General features: G+C 40.5%; 1 protein-coding gene across 4 annotated transcripts in view; it reads left to right on the top strand.

Annotated features, from left to right (window-relative positions):
- LOC119498779 (disks large-associated protein 1-like) overlaps window positions 1–25510 on the top strand; it is a 106302-nt gene that overhangs the window by 12330 nt on the left and 68462 nt on the right. For all 4 annotated transcript variants that reach the window (XM_037787832.1, XM_037787834.1, XM_037787835.1 and 1 more), the window contains exon 2: window positions 12889–12977. The gene's annotated coding sequence lies outside the window, so the exon portion shown is untranslated. The remainder of the gene's footprint in view (window positions 1–12888; window positions 12978–25510) is intronic.

Here is a 25510-nt window from a genome sequence, read left to right on the forward strand (position 1 = left end):
CAGTCCCCATACAGGGCTCCAGAATAGGGATGTGACGGTGAGGACATTTTCCTGCACCGGTTAATAAACTTGTGACAACACCGGTGTTACCGATTACACCGGACATTTTACAAGAAAAGATGACGCCCATAATGTGTGGCGCGCTTACTTTGATCTTTACCGTCGGGTGTCTGGTGGTGTGTCTGGCCTCTCCCGTCCAGCTTTTGCTGCGGGGCCGCAGAGATCTAACGCCGTGCACACCAGCTGTGACCGCTCCGTCCTCCGCACGGCAAATTGCCTCATTAACGTTACAGTTCCCTCATAGCATTTGGATTAAATCTGAAATATTGCCAAAAAGGCGCGTTTGCTTTTCGCTTTGACACCAAATCCTTCGCCATCTTTCGGTCTGTCAACTCTCTCTCATCCAGTGTGTGTGAAATATGACACCTCAGCTTATAGCGTCTGTCGTCCGTTTTATTTCTGTAAAAAAAAGCAAAACGACGATGGGGGCGGCGGGCACGTAATGTAATCGGTGTGTCCCCGACCACCGTGTAACACCGGTAACAGCGGTAACACCGACTACTGCGTCAAGCCTACTCCACACTTACCCCTACACCAGCACACAATTTAGGTGCACCCTGCCGAAGATGTTGGGTCAGGATTAAATGATGCCGGGTGTGGGCTGCACCTTTTAGGACCGGTAACGGGTGTACTGGGCACCGCAGCATTTTTCTTGACAAAAAAACTCAATAGTTCTCTTCTTTTTTAATTACCAGTATGTTTTAAGGTTGTGATGTCGCTCGAGGAGGAGTTCACACATGCCTCATTTTTTCCCCTCCCACAATCGGTGAAGAAGAATATCAGGGTCAGAGCCAATCAGAGTTTTAGATGAAAAAAATAACACTATGCACATACACCCACAGACAGACCTGCTAAATGGCAGGTGCATTGGTGCATCCTATGAAAACGTTTAGTCGCACTTGACAGATTTTTGGTTACACCTGGAGCCATGCATATACATGCCCGGATCCACTGCTCCTCTGCAGACCATCTATTGCTTTCCAGCTTTCTGCTTGACCTCTGGGTTGTGGATTCCCTTGCCTGCTCCTTGTTGGATTCCTTTGCCTATTTTGGACTGCCTCCGTGGTTTTGGCCCTTGCCTGCCTCACGGTCCTATCAGCCTTTGCACCTTATTATTTTTTGCTAATACATCTTTGAATCGCATTAACTCTGGCTCCCTCATGTGCGTTTTGGGTCCTTTTCTAGTTCCCATGCTCATACCAGCCGTGACGGTCTCACATGTGCTGTGTCACTCCATCTTCTTAATTTCTTATCATATGGAGCAGCTGAGTCTGCGATGCATTTGGCACGAACATGTGTTGTTGTACCACTTGATGTGCTGTGCCTCTTTATAACTAGCATAATGCTGCTTTGCATATTTCATTTGGTGATTTGTATTTCTACCACCTGAGGACTGTCCTCCCAAGGGCATATACCATGTTTCATTTCAACATATTCACATATTAAGCGAGAGGTCATGGGGTCTTTTTTTGAGTGTCAAACACTTCATTTCCTGCATTCTGGTGACTTTTTCTGCACCAATTTAGGGTAGAAATGTCTTTAAATTAAAAACACTTAATTCAGACAGCAGGTGATTCAAAACTCGCAATCATTCTGTATTACTTTCAAATATTTATTCTCCTGTAGATCAGCTTCTCTCATTTCATGCTATCTCTGCTGAGTCAGCACACACGTAGGCAGGATTCACTCTTCACTCTTCTATTGTGTCTTTTGTTTGGGGTAAAGTAATCTCTTTAAATATGCACCTCAATGATGATACACTAATTTATTTTAATTCATTTATAAACCTCTGGACTTTAATAGCTCAAATTTTCTGTGCATTCAAAACATTTCCCATATATCTGTGTTCTGCTCTCTGAGATTTCAAATCATAAATGTACTGTACCTGCCCTGTATTCTGCTATGCATTATATTATTGCTCTGCTGATATGGTAGTATTCCCTTCAGGCTGTCTGACAGACACAGTTTGGGACTCTGGTCTCTCTGGATGAGAGAAAGTTTAGAGAAGTGACGTACGAAAACCAAATCTAACTGAAAACACATCTGATCATGCATAAATCTCACCACCATGTGGTTTATTGTTCACAAAAATGTTAACTTCACCACCTCCGATAAAGTGCAACTCACAGCTGCTTCTCTCAGCTTTTCAATGGAAGCATCCTGGAGTCTGGACACAAACAGAGCAAAGGAGTTTATAATTCAAATTCAAAATAAGTGAAGGCAACAGTAGCCTATATGGACTGTCAGGAGATGCTAAAACATGCATATATGACATGAATAACTTATTCTATTGTGGCATTATTTTTGAAACATCACAGCTTAAAAATAAATATGCATCAAAATCAATGTTGTTGTTAATCATTGACATATTCCAGACGGTGGAAAAATAAAAATCCCTCCTAGCATTTAGTATACAGAATATAATTCAGTTTTTTTTTAAATAAAAATAAGAGTTGCCTTTTGTCAACAAATGTTGCATTTAATTACAATTCTGAAAATCAATGAATATTTTGTAGTTATGATCAGGACTGATGTTGGTTAAAAGATTTAATTCAGTGAAAGTGGATAATAATATTAATGTATAATATAGCAATTTAGGAAAGTCATCTAAGACAACAATTTTTTTTTTTAATCTGTCACAGCACAAAAAATAAATAATAAAAGTGAATCAAAATCAATGTTGTTGCTAATCATCGACCTATCCCAGACTAGCATTTAGCAGTATACAGAAAATAAATACATAAATCAATTAATTAATTAATTATTTAATTAATTAATACATTTTTTCATATATATATATATATATATATATATATATATATAGTTTTTTGTTGCAGACATCAGAGCAACATTTTTTTAAAGTGAGGCACAAGGGTTATTTTTATTTATTTATTTATTTTTATGATATAGGCTGAAACATTGTTGTATTTATCTCTGTCTCATCTGACTTTTTGGGGTTGAAAATGTCCATGCCAGGTTGGAGCGTTATTTCCTTTGCGACAAGCTAGTATGACAAGTATGATGAGCTTTAAAACTGAGCTGCTACAACCTAAAAATCCTAAGTTGCGTTAATGCGTTAAAAAAATTAGTGGCGTTAAAACTAAGTTGCGTTAATGGGTTATTATTGCGTTTACTTTGAAAATGATAGGAACCTGTGTAGAATACATACAATTGTAGAAAAGTGTCTACTGTTGTACTCGTATGTACTGTGATACCATCCCACTCCTTCATCTACATAACATGTTCCCCATGAATCACTCTGACAGCTGAAACAAAACAAATGCAAATGTGGAGAAAGCCACTAAATATCTACAATAGGTAACTGAGAGGAGCCCTCTCAATACAAGGTGTCAAATCCACTCAGACTACAGACTCTCAGTTTGGTAGTCTTTGTTTTTCTGTGGCAAAAAAATAGGATAAAAACGGATAGTAAACATGCTGTGTGCAGCACACTGTCATCTCCTGACAGGGTTTCTGGGTATTGAAGTTCTCATTTCCTGCACACATCAGTGGTTGATGTCAGCGCTGGGATCAGAACTGTTTTTTGGCAGCTTGATATGTAATGTATTTGAAGACCAGTGAAGTGGAAAGCAGGAGATCTTGATTAGGTCAGTACTGGTACTGGAGTTTTTTTTTATCTCCATATGAAGAGCTGTGAAATCTCCCTGGAAACAGACCTATATGTATCGCAGCAGGTCAGGAGAACAAATCAATGTTTCCTTGGAAGGAACATTTCTCTGCATCCCATCATACGTGGCTTCAGATGTGATACTATATTAGTTCACTTTTCATCAGACGATATTCTTTGATGGAGTTTATTTAAACATCTGTTTTCCTCTCTTTTGTCTTCACCTGTTTTCACGTGTCTGTTATTTAATTGTAAATCAGTTCGAGCCGCGTCCTCTTTAAAAGGGGCTACAGTGTATAATTAGGAGCTTGCTTGACTGATTAGTCTTATGATGATGAAGAGATTTGAGTGTGTGTGCCCTAACGAAAGATACATAGCTTTGAACCCTGCGAGATCCCCTCTAGTGTCGACTTGTAATGAATTTCAAACACAATACGACCTTTACTTTCCAGGATAAAGGTCACTATCTGTCTCTCTTTCTGGGGCGGCTTTGGCTCAGGAGGTAGAGCGGAGGTCGTCCACTAATCACAGGGTTGGCGGCTTGGTCCCTGGCTCCTTGCATGGAAGCTCCGTTGCAATCAGTGTGTGTGTATGTGTGTGTGTGTGTGTGTGTGTGTGTGTGTTAATGGGTGAATGAGAAAATCAACTGTAAAGCTTTTTGTCTGTTAAGGGAAAAGAGTGCTATAATAAGTGCAGTTTTAGGTACATGTTAAACTACAATGTGTTTTACAAGTAGCAAACTCCTTTAAGGAATAACTCCTTAAGAGAGAGTGTGTGTGTGACAGCGGTGGAGTATGAGGTTATCCGTAATGTTATAGCTGAACACAGCAGTGCAGTGTGTGTACAGTTTAGACTGCCAGTGAATAAATGCTACAACTCCTCAAGACCCAAGCCAAGTCCTTGCTTGCCACCTGCTGATTAAAGTGAAGGGCGTTAGTCACGAAGTGAGCCACAACTTCACAACCCGGGCTCACTTAAAAGGTGGGCTGACCTTTAAGGTGGACCATCTATTCTCATTTTAGTGAATTACTGACTGGAGGTATTTAAATATGTCAGACTTCCACACATTTTCACAGTAAAAAATACGTTACATTCCGGATAATGAAAACCTGATTTAGGCAGCTTGTTAAAAAATCAGCTGGTTCCGTTCAGCTTTTCTGATTCCACACATTTCCTCTAACGTGAGTTATACAAAACTCTGATAACTGATGTGATGTAGGCATGTTTGGGTTGGGTGATATGACAAAACATACTGTGAGACAGTATGAATTTGTCTGCCATTAAAAGACTTCGCCATACTGCTGTAGAATGGTAGCTATCTGAATTTGTGCGTAAATGAACGTTCCTGACCATTTTTACTGCCATTTCCACCACAGACTGTATATGAGAAGTGTACGTAGTCACTGTGATGTCAACCATTGTTTTGTAGACTGCCGTTTTGAAGCCTTGAGTTTGGCATTATGGACGTCGCCTTCTTGTTTTTTTGCAACCAGAAGTGACACGAGAGGGTGGAGCTAAGTACAACCAAATGCGGAATAAGACGTTTTTAGACGACCAAAATGTTTAATAATTAACTTCCATGAAATGAAAAGACACTGCGAAGGAGTTACGGTTCTTCACCGTGGTAGCAACCCGTCAATCTGATATTTTATAGACTATAAATTAATCTGCAGATTAATCTGCAGCCCTAACAATTACTACTGCAATGGAGGATTTACTATGTACATATGTAGTGTAAATCCTCGGTTTTGACCTGTGCATCTGTCTGTGTGTGTGTGTGTGTGTGTGTGTGTGTGTGTATATATATAAAGATACAGCATAGGCTATGCCCCTTTAAATTGTGGGCCCTTGCAGGGCTCCAATCTGGCTTGTCTCTCATCAAAGGTTTGCTCTCCACTGAACCACCGCCAGGTATTCCAGCCTCCTCTTTTATGAAGCTGGATCCTACTAAGTAATATTGATAATAATTAATAATCAATCAAACAACAGCATAATAATATCTAGTCCAAAAAATAGGACATAATTCATAGTTAAATTATAAAACATTTAATATAAGATTTTGAGGCAAGTAATTATTCAAACTAATTAAAATGACATTGCCTATTGTCAACCAATTGGAAATGTTCAATATCAATACTTATGCCTGTGTGTAATTCATTAATATATATATGCTTCGTAACACTCTGACCCCCATTAAGAACTGTATTACTTTGTCGGCGAGCCTCCCGACATTTGAGAAGTACTGATGCTACGGTAACACTTAACAGCGACACCTCCAAGCCGGCTTGATATACTATATGATGGAGGTGGCGTTACAGTGTGTGTGCGTTGCATCCTACTTTATAGGGCACGGGCTAACCCGTGACACAGGTCATAATTAATTTTTTATTATATATTTGGTAACACTTTATAATAACCATCATTTATAAATGGTAAATTGATAGTAAAGTAGACTTAGATTGTTTGTTTGTTTGTTTGTTTATTTAGATCCCCATTAGCTTTTGCGTAGCAGCAACTACTTAGTTAATAGTTATTTTACTGTTAACAAACAATGAAATGATAATTAATATTTTTTAATAACTACTAGTAATGCCTGGCTATAGTAAATTCTAGCAAACAAAGATTGCTGTCTCTTGTGTGTTTTGGTATAACAGAATGCTGAAGCATCACTTCACTGAACATTGAGGTATAGGGCCGCTATTATAATCATTCTCATTAATGATTCATCTGTAGATTTTTCCCAATTTAACTGATTCATCATTTTGTTTATAAAATGGCAGGAAATATCCATCACAATTTCCCAAAGCTCATGTCTTGTTTGTAGGGCTGTCAAAGTTAATGTGATAACGCGTTAATGCAAAGTCGTTTTAACACCACTTGCGATTTTTAGGTTGTAGTGGCTCAGTTTTAAAGCTAGTCTAAAGATACGGGTATCATATTAAACTATAAAACCATGTCATACTAGCTTGTCACGAAGGAGGTTAAATAACGCTCCAAAGTTATGCCAAATTTTGGCGAGGAAAAACTGGCATGGCCATTTTCAAAGGGGTCCCTTGACCTCTGACCTCCAGATATGTGAATGTAAATGGGTTCTATGGGTACCCACGAGTCTCCCCTTTACAGACATGCCCACTTTATGATAATCACATGCAGTTTGGGGCAAGTCATAGTCAAGTCAGCACACTGACACACTGACAGCTGTTGTTGCCTGTTGGGCTGCAGTTTGCCATGTTATGATTTGAGCATATTTGTTATGCTAAATGCAGTACCTGTGAGGGTTTCTGGGACAATATCTGTCATTGTTTTGTGTTGTTAATTGATTTCCATTAATAAATATATACAAACATTTATATAAAGCAGCATATTTGTTCAATACTATTAAATTAAGTATTAAATACGTGACAAATTTCCCTTTAAGGTACATTTTGAACAGATAAAGAAAATGTGTGATTAATTTGCGAGTAATCACGATTCAACATTTTAATTGATTGACAGCCCTAGTTGTTTTGTTGGACCAACAGTCTAAAACCCAAAGTTATTCAGTTTACAATCATATAAAATAGACATATTGTGGAGACTGCAGTTCTGCTTATCAGAGTTTCTGCTTAATAAATACATGACTAATAATCAATGAAACAGACTTATCATTTAAGAAAGTTTCTGTGTCAGCAAGACAGAGGTCTAAGAAGGTTTTATTTACTTTTTTGTTTGAGGGAAACCAGGACAGGACAATGACTTTTACTTTCAAAAACGTTTTCACACTAGTGCTCATAAGACTTTCACTCCTGATAACAAACTTTATTTGATACTTTACTTCTCAATACAACCCTTTTTTCATTGAACAAAATAAGCCAAATTTTAAAAAAAATACAGTCTCAAACTAGCAAAAACATTATTTATTTAAGGAGCAATCTTATCAAAGGATAAGTAAAGAAGAGGCATGGATCAGTCCAAGCATTAAATACCAGTTTCAGGACTTGACAGACTACCACTGAGGTTTAATACCCAGCTCTATATATGTTGAATGTACAGTAATCGCCAATGCATACATCTTATGTAAAAGAGATTACATAAAAGACAGTGGCAAGCCATCATTCCTGCAGGCTGTGGACTATACAGCACAGTGAATGACCACCAGAAACTAACTGCTCTGCTCAGTAATATCTGGTACGTGTTTGTTCTTCCCTCAGCCAAGATTTCATTCACGCCTCAAATTAGAAGCAAAAGAACAGTGTAGGATCTTGCATAACCTGCAGGATACTGACGTCCTTCTCATGTTGTTTTTGTGCAGCTTTTTTCCCGTCTACACAGTGATGACCTCTTTCAAGTTAAAAGTTGACAGTGTTTTGGTTTGTTTTATGTTTCGGGCTGTTGAGCACAATCTTTTTTGTGGCATTTTTTTGTGTGTTGAGATGTTTTGGCTGAGGGCAGGGATTAAAAATGGTTTAATGGATTATCATATTAAACCACTGAGATGATTAGCTCCCTAAAGCGCAGCAGTCCCCTACCTACTCATGACACAAACCCCCCCCCAATTCCTCTGTGCTGCACCATAAACACGCCTCAGACCCAAAATACAAAAACAACTTCAACTGGAGCCAAGGTCACTGTCATGCACAATTACACTGAAAAATGGAGCTTCTACAGACAATTGCGTATGCATCATGTTGTCTATATTTAAAAGGGATAGTTTGGGTGTTTTGAAGTGGGGTTGTATGAGCTACTTATCCATAGTAGGTGTATTACTTACAGTAGATGACGGTCGGTGTGTCCCCAGCTTGGAGAAACAGACAGGAGTACCGGCACCAGAGCAAAGCAATACAGTGATGTGGTCGGGTGACAGCAGAAAAACATATGTCTAGGTCTGCTTTTCCTGCAATGTGTGAACCCCAAAGTGTTTCCATACTTTACCGGATGTGTAGTGTTTACCACTTTGGATTTAAAATGTGAGGGTGCAGGTCGTATCCACGCGGACCCTCTGCCGTTTTCTACTTCCTCGTTGCAACCAGCTGCGGTTTATTTTGGTTGACGGATACAGAACGGACATGACGTCACGTCACTCAGACTACAACAATAAAATCGGTAACTTCCTTCTACAAAGACTCAAATGAAGCAAATGTATTGATTCTGGCATTAAAAAATCAATTTCAAAATTATTTTAAAAAACGTGATACATAAGTGAATTGATGTTTTTTTCCCACCCCTAGTAGCAGGCAGACAGAAACAGTTGATTTCTAACCCTGTGTAAGTCTTTGGGGGTCTCCAGACACACCAGGGACACACATTTATGTTGAAAACCTATTTCCATAATATATCCCCTTTAAACATACTCAGCTTGCCAAGCTGAAACTCCCTAGAATTCCAGTTTAAACTCAGAACACTTGTATTGATACAGACCTAATGTTTCAGGTTGTGTTTCATGTTTCATCGTCAGACTGTGGGTAATATTTATACTGTACATTGCAGTAGATAAAGGCTTAGGGAAAACCACAATGCATTTTAAAATAGCAAAGCGTGGCTTTAATATGTAAATAAGCTGTTTATGGTGGAGCTCACTTCCAGTCAGCTGTTTGAAGTGCAGCAGCTCTCTGATCCTTTTATCACAAACCCAGATAGGCTAAACACGCGTCTGCCATTCAAACTCTGGGTCTGCAAAAGCTGCACGTTGTTAATGAGCCTGTTTCCAGGCAACAACTTCATCAGGTTTCCACCAGATCGTAATAGGGCCCCCGGGTGTCATTTCCCATCATCAGTCGTGGGACAAATCTGAGACTGTTAACAAATTAATCTGTGAAACACAAGAGCTAGAAATTGCTTATTTGTAGTCAATTAAGCACCTAGGGCCTGTTTGACGAAAGAAGAATGAATAAATCCAGGATAAGAGAGGAAGCGAGGCTTGACCTGGTCTAGTCAGTTCATCCTGGCTTAATAGGTTTCAGGTAGGCCAGGCTATGCCAGGCCAGGCCAGGCTGAGGAGGGGCGACTAGGTTGAGCCAGGTGTAAGTAATTCTGATAGATGCACGTTCAAGGCTTTCTTCAACAGACCACGAGGTCGATCACAGATTTGCTGATGCTGAAATGGAGTAAACGCGTCCTGCATACTTTAAACCCAGTAAGCAACAGCTACTAATGGAAGATTATGAGGAAGTAAAGCATAAATATGTAAAAAGGAGACACGGCTGTCGGCCGCTGTAATAAAACAGCAACGTGGCAGATAATAGCAGATCATCTGAATGCGTAAGAAGACTGAAAATATACATTTACTAACCACTGCTGTTAACTGAAACCATCATAGATAAGCCATTCTAGGAGTTACTGTTACTTTGCCTTAAAAGTGAGCGGTGGAAGTTAATATGTTATTCAAGAAATTTACCATGAAGATTAATTACAACCACTAATCCACAATGCTAGAATATTACAACCATTATTTACAGTATATACAAAATAACAGTGATTAATACATTTTGTTACAAACATGCTTACGGTGTTTAGTGGAATGAAAACTTTCTTCTCTTTTTAATTTCCTCAATGTCTTTCTTTATATCTCCATATCTAGGTCCAAGTCCTGCAGGGGTTTAAACGTAGACTCTTTTTAAATGAATCAATGCAGAGGTGATAAGTGGGTGATATTTGATTTTCACCTCTGCAAACTCATTTGTCATTGTGCTGTAGTCCTACAAACATCTGACAGTTTGTGAATCCTGTAAAACACATCAACATTTCGTTGCACTAAACCGGACTGTGATCATGTTTCTCTCTCAGCCTGGCCTTAAATTTGTACGTTGACTTTATATCTAGAAGTTTTACCAGATTCAACTGATAGACTGAGTGACTGTGATCAAATCATAACTTACCTCAAAACTTTGTTTTCTCTGTTGTTCAGTCTGCACTTGAGTGATGGGTACCGTGTAATATTATAGACTGTCTTATGGAGTCATCTGTACTACCCGATCCAGGGTGGAAACAGATCTTCTCACCCCTGCTGTCCCTAAGGAGCCCCCTGGACACTTGACTTTGTAAACAGGTGCAACTTTAACTGCTTTGGATGTGTACAGCTGTACGCTGTGCCGGTTAGGTATAGGCAACAAAACAACTTGGTTAGGATTTGAAATAAACATCATGTTTTGGCTTAAAAGAAGTACACTTGTGACGTTACGTAAGCTATGGATGTAACGTCATGTGTCTCAGGGATGTGATATAACATTGTAACAGTATATTTCACTAGTGGGTGTATTTCTTCCTGTGAACCAGAATGTATTTCACCAGTGTTTCTGAGTAGCCGCGACTGGGTGTGTGACGCAACTATGTCATGGCAGGTGTATTGTTCAGGACCCAAGGAAGCACAGTGTGGAGTGTGAAGTTTGTTGTTTGTACGAGCGGTTCTCCAGAAAGCTGCAAGCGGCAACACCACAGGCCAAGCATTCGGCCCGGTCTGAACAGGCGTGTTTTCAGCGAGCAATTAATCACATGTACATCATCATCATCATCACCAAACATCAGAAAGATAATCAATTCTTTAGCTTGTAGTGCTCATATACAGTTTAGAAAATGCTCTGCGTAGGATCAAATGAAAAGATTATAAACACAGTAACCATCTGCTTTACTCGAAGACATTTTACATGCATGATTAAGCTCAATAATAAGCCTCTTATATTTCCATATATGAATATGCTGTCTGATCACATGCATCACAGTAAAAATAGCTCACGCACACAAAATCCATGTGTCTCCTGAGATTTCCAGTTGTGTTGCACCCTTCTACTGTGGCTCAACATGTTACACACACTGATGTTGTCTGTGTCAGCAGCGCGGTTGTCAACTGTATTCGTTGACAGCGTTGTAGGAAGCCTCGTAGGCTCGTTGGAGGTTTCGTCGTGCCGTCAACTGATGTCAGAATCCATTACTGGAAATCAAAAGTCAACTAGGCTGAGAGATACAGTAGGCGTTGTACAAATACCAAAAGGCTTATACATGGATATAAGATCGAGAGAAAGGAATTCTGTCGTCACCTTTTAAATGAAGACGGCGCTTTGAATGAAAATGTCAGTCACTCTTAATCACTAACCAGCGTTGCTTTTAAGCCCATAATGGGAAATCTACAATCATATTTTCCAAGGTGAAATACACTTTTTTTTCTTGCAGTATTTCATTCCTTACATTTCAAAAACACTAATGCTGCAATGTTATCATCTCTTAACAGTTAAACATAATATATTACATTCCCAAAACCTGACAATGCATGTAGAGTACACACAGAATCACATTTAATGTAGCAGGAAAACAAGCTGCTGTGCATGAACAGAAATCAGCACCACAGCAGGCTGGACAGCTCCACCCTGACTAACTGGGGTTTAGTATTATCCATGTTAGACATTTTACTGTACACATGGTGTTTACTGTGGTTGGACTTCATGCAGCATGTTGCACAAGAATCAGTGTCACAACATTATATATCAAATATTCTAAAGTGAGCATCACATATTCTTCTCATATTCATTTTACCACAAGGTGTCCCACTTTACTCAGTAGCTGCTCCACCAAACGGCTCGTCACTCGGGTCTTGAGGAGTTGTAGCGTTTATTCACCGACAGCCTAAACACGCACTGCACTGCTACGTTCAGCTATAACGTTACGGATAACTTCCCACTCACCGTCAGTCACACACACTCTCTCTCTCTCAACCGCACATTCGCTAAATTTACGCACACTCCCGGGCCGCCAGGATTGCAATATACTGGCAGAAACCCGTTTTGTCTCATCACCCCAAAGAACACATCAACGTTCTAATAAAAAAACAAATGCACCATGAGACATGCTGATATTAGTGCAACAACCTGATGATATTAGCAACTTAGCAACAACCTGATGATATTAACAACAACCTGAGACAGATTCAGCATTTACCTTAATACATGAAGTCACTAAATCTTTCTACAGCCCTCGCGCATCTTGTCATTTTATACTTTTGATCCTCTGAGGCTGCTGCTCTCACCCTGTCTCTCACTACCCCACCATGTTGGGTTGGTCTTTCCAGGCAGAGGTCTGGTTGTGTGAGAGTAACGAGACTGGATGCAGCTCACATGATCTACTGAGAACCAATATTTCACAAATGTAACTTCTGTAGTAACTCTGTCTTTGCGTGTGTGTGTGTGTGTGTGTGTGTGTGTCTTTGTGTGTGTGTGTACATTGTCTTTTCCTAGATAACTGGAGTTAATGTGAGACCAGTTATTCAGAGATGTCAATCACTTCCAGTTAGCGACAACTCTACAATGATGGGGATATAAAGGAGGTGAGTGTGCACGGATCTAAACTCACTATCTACAGTAACTCTCATATCCCACTACATTGTATTTCATTTTTGCTACCTTCATGACGTTTTGACTTAAACCAGACAAAATACACTTCAAAACTATTCACATGGGACTCTGTCTGGAAACCAGAAAAACAAACACTAGTTTTAGTGTTTTTTATTTTCATCTCCTTCATCATCATGTTTGATAGGGAGCGGGAGGGCAGTACATGGTAAACAGTACATGGACCTGAAACCAACGAAATCAGTATTATGCCACAACTGACTGTGATTAGGGGTATAAGATACGCATGAGTATTGCGATATTATGTTTTGTGATACTGGATCCATTCTCCAAAACACTATATTGATTAAATAGCCTCCTAAAAGTCCAACGGCCTACCCTCGGGCCCGGCTGCTATTTGATCTTTCGGAGGTTGTAGCAGGCTCAGATCTTTAGAGTGTAAGGCACTGGTATCATAGGAAACTAGAAAAAACCTAAGGAATCCATTGGTACCACCCATGTCTATCTCGTCACTAAGAACTTTAAATGACGCTCCAAAGATACGCTATATTTTGCCGAGGAAAAACTGTCATGGCCATTTTAAAAGGGGTCCCTTGACCTCTGACCTCCAGATATGTGAAAGAAAATGGGTTCTATGGGTACCCACGAGTCTCCCCTTTACATACATGCTCACTTTATGATAATCACATGCAGTGTTTTGCATGCGGTACAAATGTGTTATCTTTTCCTATTCCCAAATTTCTGGTGTGTCCTTTATAGTAAGACAATTTTCCTAAAATTAGATTAAAAAAATTGCAATATATCACCTTGCTTACAGTTTTGCAATATATTGAATCGTTACCCCTGTATCGTGATACGTTTCGTATCGTCATTCTTGCCAATACACAGCCCTAGTTGTAATACAAAGATAAATACCATCTTATGCAGTGTGGAATTTTGTTTTTTCTGGTGTCATTTCTGCAGTCTTACTCAGCAGAAAGTGGTGTATAATTATCTAAGGAAAAAGATTAATATCCATATTGTCTGTGTCATATTAACTTTACCCTCTACAACTACTTCTTTAGATCAGGAGGAAGCAACTATTTGATTCATTCAGACAAGTGTCTTGGCTTTCCCATAGATGCCAGATTTATGTGTGAATACCAAGCCAAAGCAAAGCACTGTGAGTGTTTCCAAAAAGCTATGAATTCCCTGGAGCTCTCCAGCAGCCCATATCAGAGAAGGTGTTGATCGGATGATTAGAGTCTGCTTTGTTATAGCGCACTGTCCCCTCTGTAGCAGCACAGGTGCTAGGTAACAGCAAACTCTTAGTTTGCTGCTATCAACCTGAACATGGGTTTCACATCTTCATTTTTAACAGGCAAAAAAGTATCCCAGAATGCTCAAAGGTTAGCTTACTCCAGTCAATCTGCTGGCTATGCTTTGGTTTGCGGTACTCTTCACCAACACAGGAGATCAGTATTAGTGTTATTAGTTCATGAACTAATAATAACATATTACATGTCAACAAGATCAGATATTCTTTTTGAATGGGATTCTGAAGTTACGGCCAATAATATCTACCTGCCACCAGATTCTATTTTCAGTTTTAATGGCTGATATTCAGTCAGTGATTGAGATATTGTTATCACAGTGTACTGATATAAGAAGTGGTCATTTTGTTTCTCTCTGAGTGTGGCTGCAAAATGATGGACATCCTTGACAGTACATCAGACAGCTAGAATGTAACCATGCACCATGTAACCACTATTGGACCAAGCCACTTTGGTTAGCTAGTTGGGAGGGCGCTGTGAATCATCAGAGGCCTGCTAAACCAAACTTGCAACCAAGGCTGGTTTGCAGACTCTTGATGATTGACACATGTGTACTGGTCTAATTTAGGGTGCCAACACTGGGCCAAAGCTGAAGCTCCCAACTGGACCCAATTAGCACCCAAGCCAAGTCTAGTAGGATCAGAATCGGAGTAAGGTTTATTGCCAAGCCTTGGTGTTTGGTGCATACATAAACATAGTAGGAGGAACTAAAAATAAAGGCAACATATTGAAAAAGTCAAGAACATAAATATCAGTAGGCATTGTTTATGAGGCCCGCCGCAGTCGGACAGAAACTGTTTTTGTGTCTGCCAGAGGGGAATGACTCAAAAAGTTTTGTGTCCGGCGTGGGAGGGGTCGGCAACAATCTTTCGTGCACGCCTCAGGGTCCTGGAGGCGTGCAGGTCCTGGAGGGACGGCCGATTGCAGCCAATCACCTTCTCAGTGGAGCAAATGTTACGCTGCAGCCTGCCCTTTTTCCTTGGCAGTGACAAAAGCATACCAGATTGTGATGGAGGAGGTGAGGAAGGACTCAATAATGGCAGTGTAGAAGAGCACCGTCATTGTCTGTGGCAAGTACAACTTCCTCAGCTGCCGCAGGAAGTACATCCTCTGCTGAGCCTTTTTAATGAGAGAGCTGAAGTTCAGCTCCCACTTGAGGTCCCGGATGATGATGGCGCCCAGGAAGCGCAAGGACTACACAAGGTGGACTGTTGAGTCACACAGAGTGATGGGGGTGGGTGGGCTTGCTTACTTCCGGAAATCCACAACCATTTCCACTGTCTTAAGAGCATTGATCTTCAAGTTGTTTTGTTCTCACCAGAGATAAGTCCAACAAGGGTGGTGTCGTCCGTAAAGTTGAGAAGCTTGACGGACTGGTGACCGGAGGTGCAGCTGTACGGTATCCATATGGCAGTAAAAGTCAACATGCAGTGTGTTAGTAAGGTTCCACCACAATCAGTAGGCGATTCACCTCCCGTTCTGAGACCAGAACTCAGACATGTGCACCAACCCTAAGCTACAATTAGCCTAACTCAACTGACTACTTTGGTTGGCTGTGGATTGAAGTCATTGTCAAAGCTCTTAATTCATCGGAGACAGATAACTTGCTCTAGTGTGAATTGTCTATTGATGCAGAAATGCTGTAAAAATAACCCGAAGACATGAACAGTCTGAAGTAATCAGTCTACCATAGTGTGTGAGGAATATGACAGGAGAAGATAGGTGTTAAAGATATGATTCACGCTTCTTTCACAGTCAGCTGGTCGTTTTGGTCCCCACCTCCTTCACACATCCCACCACTGATCTGTTCCATTCTATCTGTCTGTATATTGTAGGCTTCACAGGCGTGTACAAACCCAGGATTTAATTTCTGAGTAAAAGAGAGCAGCTCTGTGCAGAAGGGAAGCAGGTACTGAGATAGAGAGAGAGAGAGAGAGAGAGAGAGAGAGAGGGAGAGAGAGAGACAGGGAGAAGCAGGTTAAGCCCACGCTCTTCTCTTCTCTTCTCAACCCTGCTCTAAAGGCTGAGTTGAATCATAACAGTCAGTGGGCGAAAAGAAAGAGAAAAAAATCCTTTCCACGCAGATTCTGACGTACATCTCTAGTCGATTGGGGGTCGTACGGATGGGAGAAAAGGGAAGAGAGGAAGGGATGGAGACAGAGTCGTTGATAGCCTTCAGCAGTGCTTAGTCTGTTCCTCTCTCCGTGGGATTTTAATGGCTGTTTTGTCTCTATATAAAATCTGTCCAGCTGGATGAAATCCTCACGACTTTCTTCAGTACAGATATAAAGTTCAGTCAATACGTTGCGTCAAGGAATTCACTGTTTATGGCAAGTTATAGCAAATCTATCGCTCTACAGCTAGATTTGGCAGTAAAGACTGTTCTCTGGGAGGGAGCTCTCAAAGAATCCAAGCAGCAGGAGGGACAAACTAATCCCCTCAGCATTAAACACTGTGTTCTTACGGCTTTCAGAGATAGCTGAAAACACACAGTACATGTACTTTGAGTCGAAGCAGTCCGTTGACATTTAATGATAACACCATGACATTCTGCAACGCGCCCAGGAACAACTGCAGTTCTTTAAAATACTGGTTGGGTGTTTGTTGAAAGCTCATTCTACAACTTCATGTAGAGACACTCCTTACCTTTGCTACTGCTACTCTACTGTTTTCTCACATGAACTCTAGACAATGTCTGGAGAATCAGGTCTGGATATTTTGAAAGATTGCCCTTTCACCCATGTAGCACACACCAGAAGATCGTCCGTATCAGATGCGTTCTCATTTACTTGAAATACTCCGTTTGGTTCAGACGAGGGCTGGCGCCTGTGGTGGATGTATTAACGTCTCTGTTCCCAAACAACCAGCTATAGGCCAGTAGCTAGTAGTGCTAGTAGCGTGACATCAACAGAATTGAATGTAGTTGCAGGCTATTTACTATCACACAGGGCAAAAGCACAGGACACAACCCTTATCTACATCCATGGTCTGTGGTCTATTGGACCCTTTTCTACATCCATGGTCTGTGTTCTATTGGAATGGAATGTATAATTGACTTTAACTTCTTAGCAATATATGTTCTTCGGTATGGATTTGGGACAGCGTTTTTGTTTAATGCTAATTAGCAAATGTTAGCATGCTAACAAACTAAGCTGGTGAACATGGTAAACATTAGGCTATACCAATGAAACATCAGCCGCACAGATCCACTAGTGTGGCTGTAGACTCTTAAAGAAGGCATACAAAAGAAAAAAACGATTGTTTGACACAGATTGTGCAAGAAAAGTCATTTTTTCTGGAGTGCTGGGTCACTGCTTAATTTTCACCTTGTCAGTTCTTAGGTGACGATTTCCTACTAACCCACTGATAATTAGTCTTGGGCAACCAGGTAAACTCCACATGGGTGGTGTGTTTTTGTCTGTACAGCCCCAATTTGTGATTTCAGCCCTGGTTTTATATTCCTGCAGGTTCATTAACTGCCACTAAGGGAAACCAGATCCGGAGTAGACAACTAGATCAACCAGTACGGCACTGGGATATGAAAATCATATTGAGAGCCACTGATTGAGGCTCGGTGTATTTTTAAGAGAAATGTTGCATAATGCAGCCGTAGCCCATCTCCCCTCCTTCATGTGAGCTGGATCGAACAAGTGAAAAAGCACTAAGCAACCATGGCTCCTCACCGTCGCCTGTCTTCTTCTTGTAAAGCACCAGCATTCATAATGTTGTGCTCCCTCCATGTAAAGTCCTTGATGCCGTGATATAAATAACTGAGAGTAGCTGCATGAAGAGGTTTCACTCAGCACCAACAGTCCTCAGCTGTAGCAGGTTACAAGAGATTCTGTCCTTCATGCAGTCTGACACAAGTTACATACAGCAGATCAATGATGGATGCATTTGTTCTTCTATCATAATCAAGTTCCTCTTGATCTTTATTAAAGGGATTTACAGTAAAAGGGAAAGTCAAAAGGCTTACTTGGGTCCAGAATCAGCCCAAAAGTCACACGAGTCTATGTCAGGTAAAGGTTAGCTGGGTTTGTTATGTCCCAGGGTTATCTGTTTTTTTTTTTTTTTTTTTGCAGGTACAAAAAACAGAGAAATCTTAGTCAGGCTGAGTCCAACAGGAGTCCGGCAGCAGGTTAGACGGGTGTTCAGCAGCTGCAGTGATTAATCCAGTGGAGGTGCAGTCAGACCAGAATGCCTTCCCCAGTCATTTCAGAGAGTATGGGGCGAGACGTCTGCGCTCAGACTGGTCTCATACACCGTTTTGTAGCTATACGTACGAAAAGTAATGCACTGTAATTTGTATCAATTTGTATGTAATTCACGTAACTGTAAACGACGAAGGATAAAGAGCAGCGAGGAAGGGAGGGAGGGAGGAAGTCGGGGTGGATTAACGGGTCAAAAACACCAGACCTTCATCCAGGAGACCGCTGTTAATGTCCCGTGTGAAATCCAAAGTCAATGGTGATTTATTTGTCACGTAACTTCTGTACTTAAGTTTTACCACTTCTGGTGTTATTTTAACCCAAACCGCAATCTTTTCCTTAGCCTAACTAAGTAGTAGGTTTAGGTTTATAACTCAATATGTATTAGTCAACAACCTTTACGACAAAAGAGTCAGCTTTGACAAAAAAAAAAGAAATCTGTCTGGAGCCGTAAAACATATGTGAGCCTTATAATGAAGGTAACATAGTCCATACAAGGACCAGTGGGTAACAATTAGGGGGATCTATTGGCAGAAATGGAATATCATATTAATAACTATGTTTTCTTTAGTGTATAATCTCCTGATAATAAGAATTGTTGTTACCTTAGAATGAGACGTTTATATCTACATAGGGAGCGGGTCCTCTTCACGGAGTCCGCCATGTTGAACCGCCATGTTTCTACAGTAGCCCAGAACGGACAAACCAAACACTGTTAACTTTTCCTGCTTGGGCCGGAGTCGATACTTGATTCCGTCTCCGCTGCTCTCTCTCTTGCTTCACCACCCACTTCCCACGTACACACACACACACACACACACACACACACACACACTCTACACGTGGCTCCAACTGGCTATAGAGATTCATCCATTCACGTTTTCACGTCGGCCACTCTAGCTCTCCAACATAGTTGGCACATGGGAGAGGCTTCAGCTGGTTGCATCCTTCTCACCTCACCACTAGATACCGCCATATCCTACACACTGGACCTTTAAGTCTAAATTAGCCCATCAACATTACTGATAGGTCTAATGAGCATTCATGAATATGGTTTTGTCAGGATGCAGTGAGGATTCAATTGCAAATGAGAGGCAGGCAGGACACTGAAGAACTGTCTCAGGAGATTTGGCTGGAAGCTCCCACTGCTCCAAGCAGCAAGATCAGCACCTTGGAGAGCGCCACAGCATACAGCCCTGACAGTTTTACCACACGTTGGCTATTTATGATTATTAGGTACTTTAACTTTGCATTTCCATTACAATAATACCATGATTTATTACATTTATGAAATTATAGAAATACAATACAAACAGTTATTTTTATTGGGGGATGCTGTTACCAACAAAACACAAAACTGAACAATTGTGATGTGGAGAAAGAAATCCACTGGCATGTGTTGGCCTACTTTGAAATAGAGTAGCTATAAAGAGCTATGCAGGCTTACTTTGAGTCCTCATCCTGTTAGTGCAAATGAATAAAAGAAAAAGTAGCAGTATTAATAGTAAGGGCGGGAAAAGCGTTGGAGGGTCTGCGTGGATACGACCTGCACCCTCCCATTTTAAATCCAAAGTGGTAAACACTACACATCCAGTAAAGTATGGAAACACTTTGGGTTTAACACATTGCAGGAAAAGCAGAGCTAGACATCATGGCTAAAGCATCAGGTTTTCAAAATAATGTGTTAACAAAGGGAACTGAATATACAAACATATATGGAAATAAGATTGATAGGATTATATTCACCAGAAGTATAAAACATTACATGTCCTTTATAAATTTAAAAGGAAATACCACTAATTTGTGAGGGAAATGTCTTTGTTCTTTGATGTTTGGCTTCCTGGATGAAATGTAATAAATAATTCCTGACAATGACTGATATATTTGACTTCAGGACATCTCTGACTACATATATGCTGAAAATCAAAAATTTGATTGTATTATTTCAGATATTTTTCTAATTAAAAGTCCCTAGAAGTGTGTAATTCAACTTTTTCCCATGGTCTAGTATTAAAAAAGTAAAATAAATCGATCCATAAATCGATAAATCAATAAATCGTAATATTAATCACAATACTTGTAGAATTGCAATACTTAAAAACCAGTATCGTGATAGTTTCAAATCAGGAGATAGGTGAATTGTCCCAGCGCTACTGGCTAATAGCTTTAAAAATAGTAAAAGTAAAAACAAAAATAGGCCAGTTTCATTTTAATTTAGGCTAAAGTCCAAGTTCAGTGCGAGGTAATCCTCTTCCTATTTCCTCAGCCACGAACAGCAACCAACCCCTCGGGCCTGAACATAAAACACAACGACATCAGCTAAGGGTCATTCAGTTCATTGACAAAATCACAACTTGCTAAAACAGAGATGCTGTCGCAAAGCAATAGCCTATTAAAGAAAAGCGTTCTCACCTATTTAATGCGATTTCCGTTTCTGAACGTCATATCGCAGATCTTGTTGATATCACGGCTGTAACATGTAACTTTGATCATCACACAAGACTGCAGGCTTTCATCTGTGAGTGATATTTGGATTTCATGTAGTTCATGTTTGACTGCACAGAGCTTCTTGGTGCCAGATGCAGTAAAACGTATGCATCTTGTGATCGAGGGACTTCTGTGGTAAAGCCACAAACCCCTTCTGTGTCCCTCTCACAGCAGGCGCCCTGTAGCCACTGACACCATGTGGTTGGTGTCTATTTTTTTTTTGCTTTTAAACAGTTCACAACCGCCTCACCAATGTCCTCCCTCCGTGTTTGGCCTTTCAGCGGTGTTAACTCATTGATTTCTTCCCGCAGCCCATCAGAGTTCACATACCTGCATAGCAACGCTGTCTCCTCAATATCGTTCACATCGCTTGACTCATCATCATGCTGGAGCTGAATTAATGTCCTCAATTTGCTGACGGTCGTTGCAGAGAGGAGCATATCTTTAATTTTCGGAACAATCTCCGTTTTGTTTTTGAAGCCTGAGAATAGATGCTCTGATATTTTAATGAACGATTCTTTCATGTATCCACCGTCCGTGAACAGCTTTCCACGCCTCGCTATCTCCTGAGCTGCCGCACAACTTGCATTAACAGTGGAGTTTGGAGATTTCATCCAATTCTTTAAAGAACATTTGCTCTGCTCCGCTTTGCACAGCAGTTCCGAAATCGCTCTCTTAAAGTCTCATCCCCAGCCAGATACTTTTCAGTAACCGCAGTGCGCTTCTTCTGGAAATGTCTTTTAGTTACTTTTTTTGTTCTTGGCTAATTTCTCGCCACAGATCAAACATGCCGCAAAGCCAGCAGCGTTGGTGGTGAAAGCAAACGAATTGAACTGCTCTATTGAATTCTCTATTATTATATTTTATTAGAATTCTCTTTTCTTTTTTTAGATTTGGAATCCATAGCTTGCCTAACCATGGAAACTCACTGGCCTCCGCTAGCAAAAAGTGTAACGCCCGAGACAGACTGGGGACGTCAGGGGCCACGGGTTGGGTGTTCTTACCAGCTGTATTTCTGCTTTGTTTATGCTGCTGCAGCTGCTGCTGTCAGCCCTTTCTTTCTACATAGAGTTTGCCTTTCATAATGGCCATTTCATTTATTATAAATGTCATTTATATTTATTTTAGACACAGAAAGGTTAAGAAACGTGTGGTAATTTGTAAATAATAGTAATAATCTACAATTAAAACCCCATACTTTATTCATTCATGGAGCCCTGCAAGTCACTGCATGTTCTACAACACTGTCCTGCAAATACTTCAGAATAAAATCCCTGTGTTAACAAATGAAGGAATTCTGTCCACAGAAAAAAATGCTTGGGGGCTTTTATTTTGAAATGAAAGCAGGAAGTGTTGATTTAAAAATAAATCTTTACTTTTTTTCTTGTCTGTAACATATTCTACAGATATCTAGATATTGAAACTGTAGTAATGTTGCTGGTATGATGTTAATAGATCACTCTCAGTGTTGTTGCTGTGAACTGCGCTGCTTGCGTCAAAAATAGGCGAGACCTCGAATCTCTAGACACGCAGCTGACACGCAGCTGACACGCAGCTGCACACGCGTCTCATACGCTCAGTGTGGCTGCTCAAACCTGTTAACACGGACGCCGAAATAAAAAACAACAGGTAACGCAGCCGCCACACGCTGCTCACGAGGCCGGTCTGTCCTGGGCTTTAGTGTGGGGTCAGGCCGTTGACACGTAGGCTATGATGCACATTTTATCTACCAAGTTTCCGCTGACTGCACAACAGCCATGTGCGATTTGAGACAACAAGGCCCTGTCGAAATTCCCACTCTATGCAAGTAAGTACATAGTGTGCACAGTGTACTACATGGAAGTGTACTAACTGACCAATTTGAGACACAGCTTGAGACTCCACATTTATATTTCTACCAGTGGACATATTGTTCTCAGCTGTTTGAGGATGCTCCATCCAACGGAAACGATGAATATCTACAGAACATGTTGTTAAAATCAGGCCATTGGCTATCCTGTTCATCCATACATCTAATAGAGTGCTGCAGGAATGAGTCCTAAAACCTGGAAATGAGTGAGCATTTTTCACACTTCCAGTTCCCTCATCAGGAAGTCAATGGGTTTTTAATTAAATGCCTGAAATAAGGTCTGTGATTCACACAAGCTTAAGAGATTTTAACGGTTAGTTCTACGATATAACATACGTCAGTAAATATCTCCCTCGTGAATTTTGAATCATTTATGTTCGTCTGTGGAGATTATCTCGCTGAACAAAACATGTAAGTGTCATAAATGTTTGTTTGCCACAGAGCTTATACTCTGCAATAATATAAAACCCAATGGAACAATCCCATTGGCTTTTTGTCAAGGGAACCAGGACGATGCTAACTTCCTGTTTGGTCTACTAAAATACGTCATCCCTGGAGCGCTCTATAATTTGGACTAAGGGTGGTGCAGGAGGAAAATGAATTACTTTCTTCGTGCCTCTGGGGTTTGATTTGGATAACCTACTTAGCTCAAATTTGTTTTCAGCCTCTGCAAGTAGATTTTCCGGCTGCAATAAATGGAAATTCCGATTTATTTTGTATAACACTAGTGATGCAGTGGATCATGTAATGTCCTAATATAAAGAGTATATCACTTGTAGGACAAGAACAGTAAAGCTACATTAGTGGATTTTTTCAGGTGTTGTGTAAATGTTTCACCTATTGATTTTGAAAGATGGCCAATGGTGTGACTTCATCACTCACTCAGTAAGTAAGGGACAGACTTTCATGTTTATTATTGGGCTGGTCTCGCTGTGCTGCGGTCCAGCCAAACATCTGCATCAGTACCATGTCTCACATCCAGGCTGCGTAAGGAAAACCCTCCTGCCGTTGCTGTTTATAGACAGTGGTTTCTATGGTACTGCCTGGATATATATTTTTAGCATCCAAAGGACAATACATTCGGTGTGTGCATGTGTGTGTGTGCGTGTGTGAGAGAGCCCATGTGGGTCTAGGTGGAACCACAGTACTAAATGCTGTGGAATGTAGGAGGTATAATGAGTGTTTTTCCATTTAAAATTTCTGTTCACTCATATCTGTTTCACATACTGCTGTGGTTACCATGGTTACACATCCTTTCTCCTTTTGGTAATGTTTGTAAGACAAGGAGATACAGAAGGAGAGACAAGTGAAAGGAAAGAGAGAGAGGAAATCTCAGGAAAAGACACACACACACACAATAGACTGCATACTATGTGACGTGTTGTTTTTCCTTCCCAGTGGATGGTCACATGGTGGCCATGTTTGATTGATGTCACAGCTGGAGTGGTAAACCCTGAAAATAACAAAAGATTCAAACGAATATTTTGATGATTTTATATTCACTTTAAAATAATTATTTGATAGACTGGGCTGATGAGATGATGGAGCTCCACATTTCAGAGAGATTGTAGGATCATTGACGGTGTATTGGGGATTTACTGTACTCTTTACTCTGCAACCAGTGCGGCTAAAGAAGAGCAAAGACGGTCAATTGCTCTGTCCGTCCAAACCGTCAAACACCAAGAATGTCTCCATAACTAGGGGTCACCAAATGTTTTTGGCTAGGGTTGGGTATCTTTTAAAAAATGATGATACTAGTACCCTTAAAATGATACCAATACCAATTGGGACTGTCAAGACTGGCCAGAATTGACGTATGAATATTCATTCTATAAAAACACATAGGTTCGAACCACTCAAATATATAATTAACCCCACCCACCCCCTTCTCGTCGTAAAGCATCGTAGCATCGTAAAACACACTTCATTCAAACTCAACAGATCCAACAATCACCAACTTATGGTTTGGTCGAAATGAACCCTTATTTCACTGCGTTAGATGGTTAGATAGTTCATAACAAACCTACATCAGGATCACTACACCAAGCATGGTGGTGTGGACCAAATCAAAGATACTGGGACCGGAGTGAAGACACATAGTGTGGCCGTTCTGCTGGTTTACTGTAGTGAAACTAGAGCCCTCTGTCTCATTAGTTTATATATGTTTGCATTTGCGTTGCCATCTTTGCTGATACATCACATATGGCTGCAGTGTTGGTAAAGCATAACTCTCCATTGGCCACAAGGTAAACGGCTCACTGGTTAATGACAAGCACTGATACACAAGACGATGAAATGACCCAAGGCAACAGCCATCGACGTAGGTTTTGGGGAAAAGAGTATCAAACCAGTAGAGAGAGAGAGAAAATCAATATATTATGTTGAATTCCCCCTTTGCTCTTTTCAGTGGTTTTAACACAGGTCCCATTATGTATTGATTTCCGTCTGCTTGCACAGTGATGTCTGAAAAGTGACGAGTTGACAATAGCAGTCCTCGAAAGTGTAGTCGATGACTACAGACCATTATACCTGACATTGAGCCACATCTTGCTCAATTATAGCCTGAATCACACGCTGGGCTCTGTGTGAATGGTAATGGCAGTATTTGTATTTTTAGATTATTGTCAGAAACTTTTTTTTTGTAATTTGGA

Source organism: Sebastes umbrosus, chromosome 12 (genome assembly GCF_015220745.1).
Source record: "Sebastes umbrosus isolate fSebUmb1 chromosome 12, fSebUmb1.pri, whole genome shotgun sequence".
Taxonomy (NCBI): Eukaryota; Metazoa; Chordata; class Actinopteri; order Perciformes; family Sebastidae; genus Sebastes; species Sebastes umbrosus.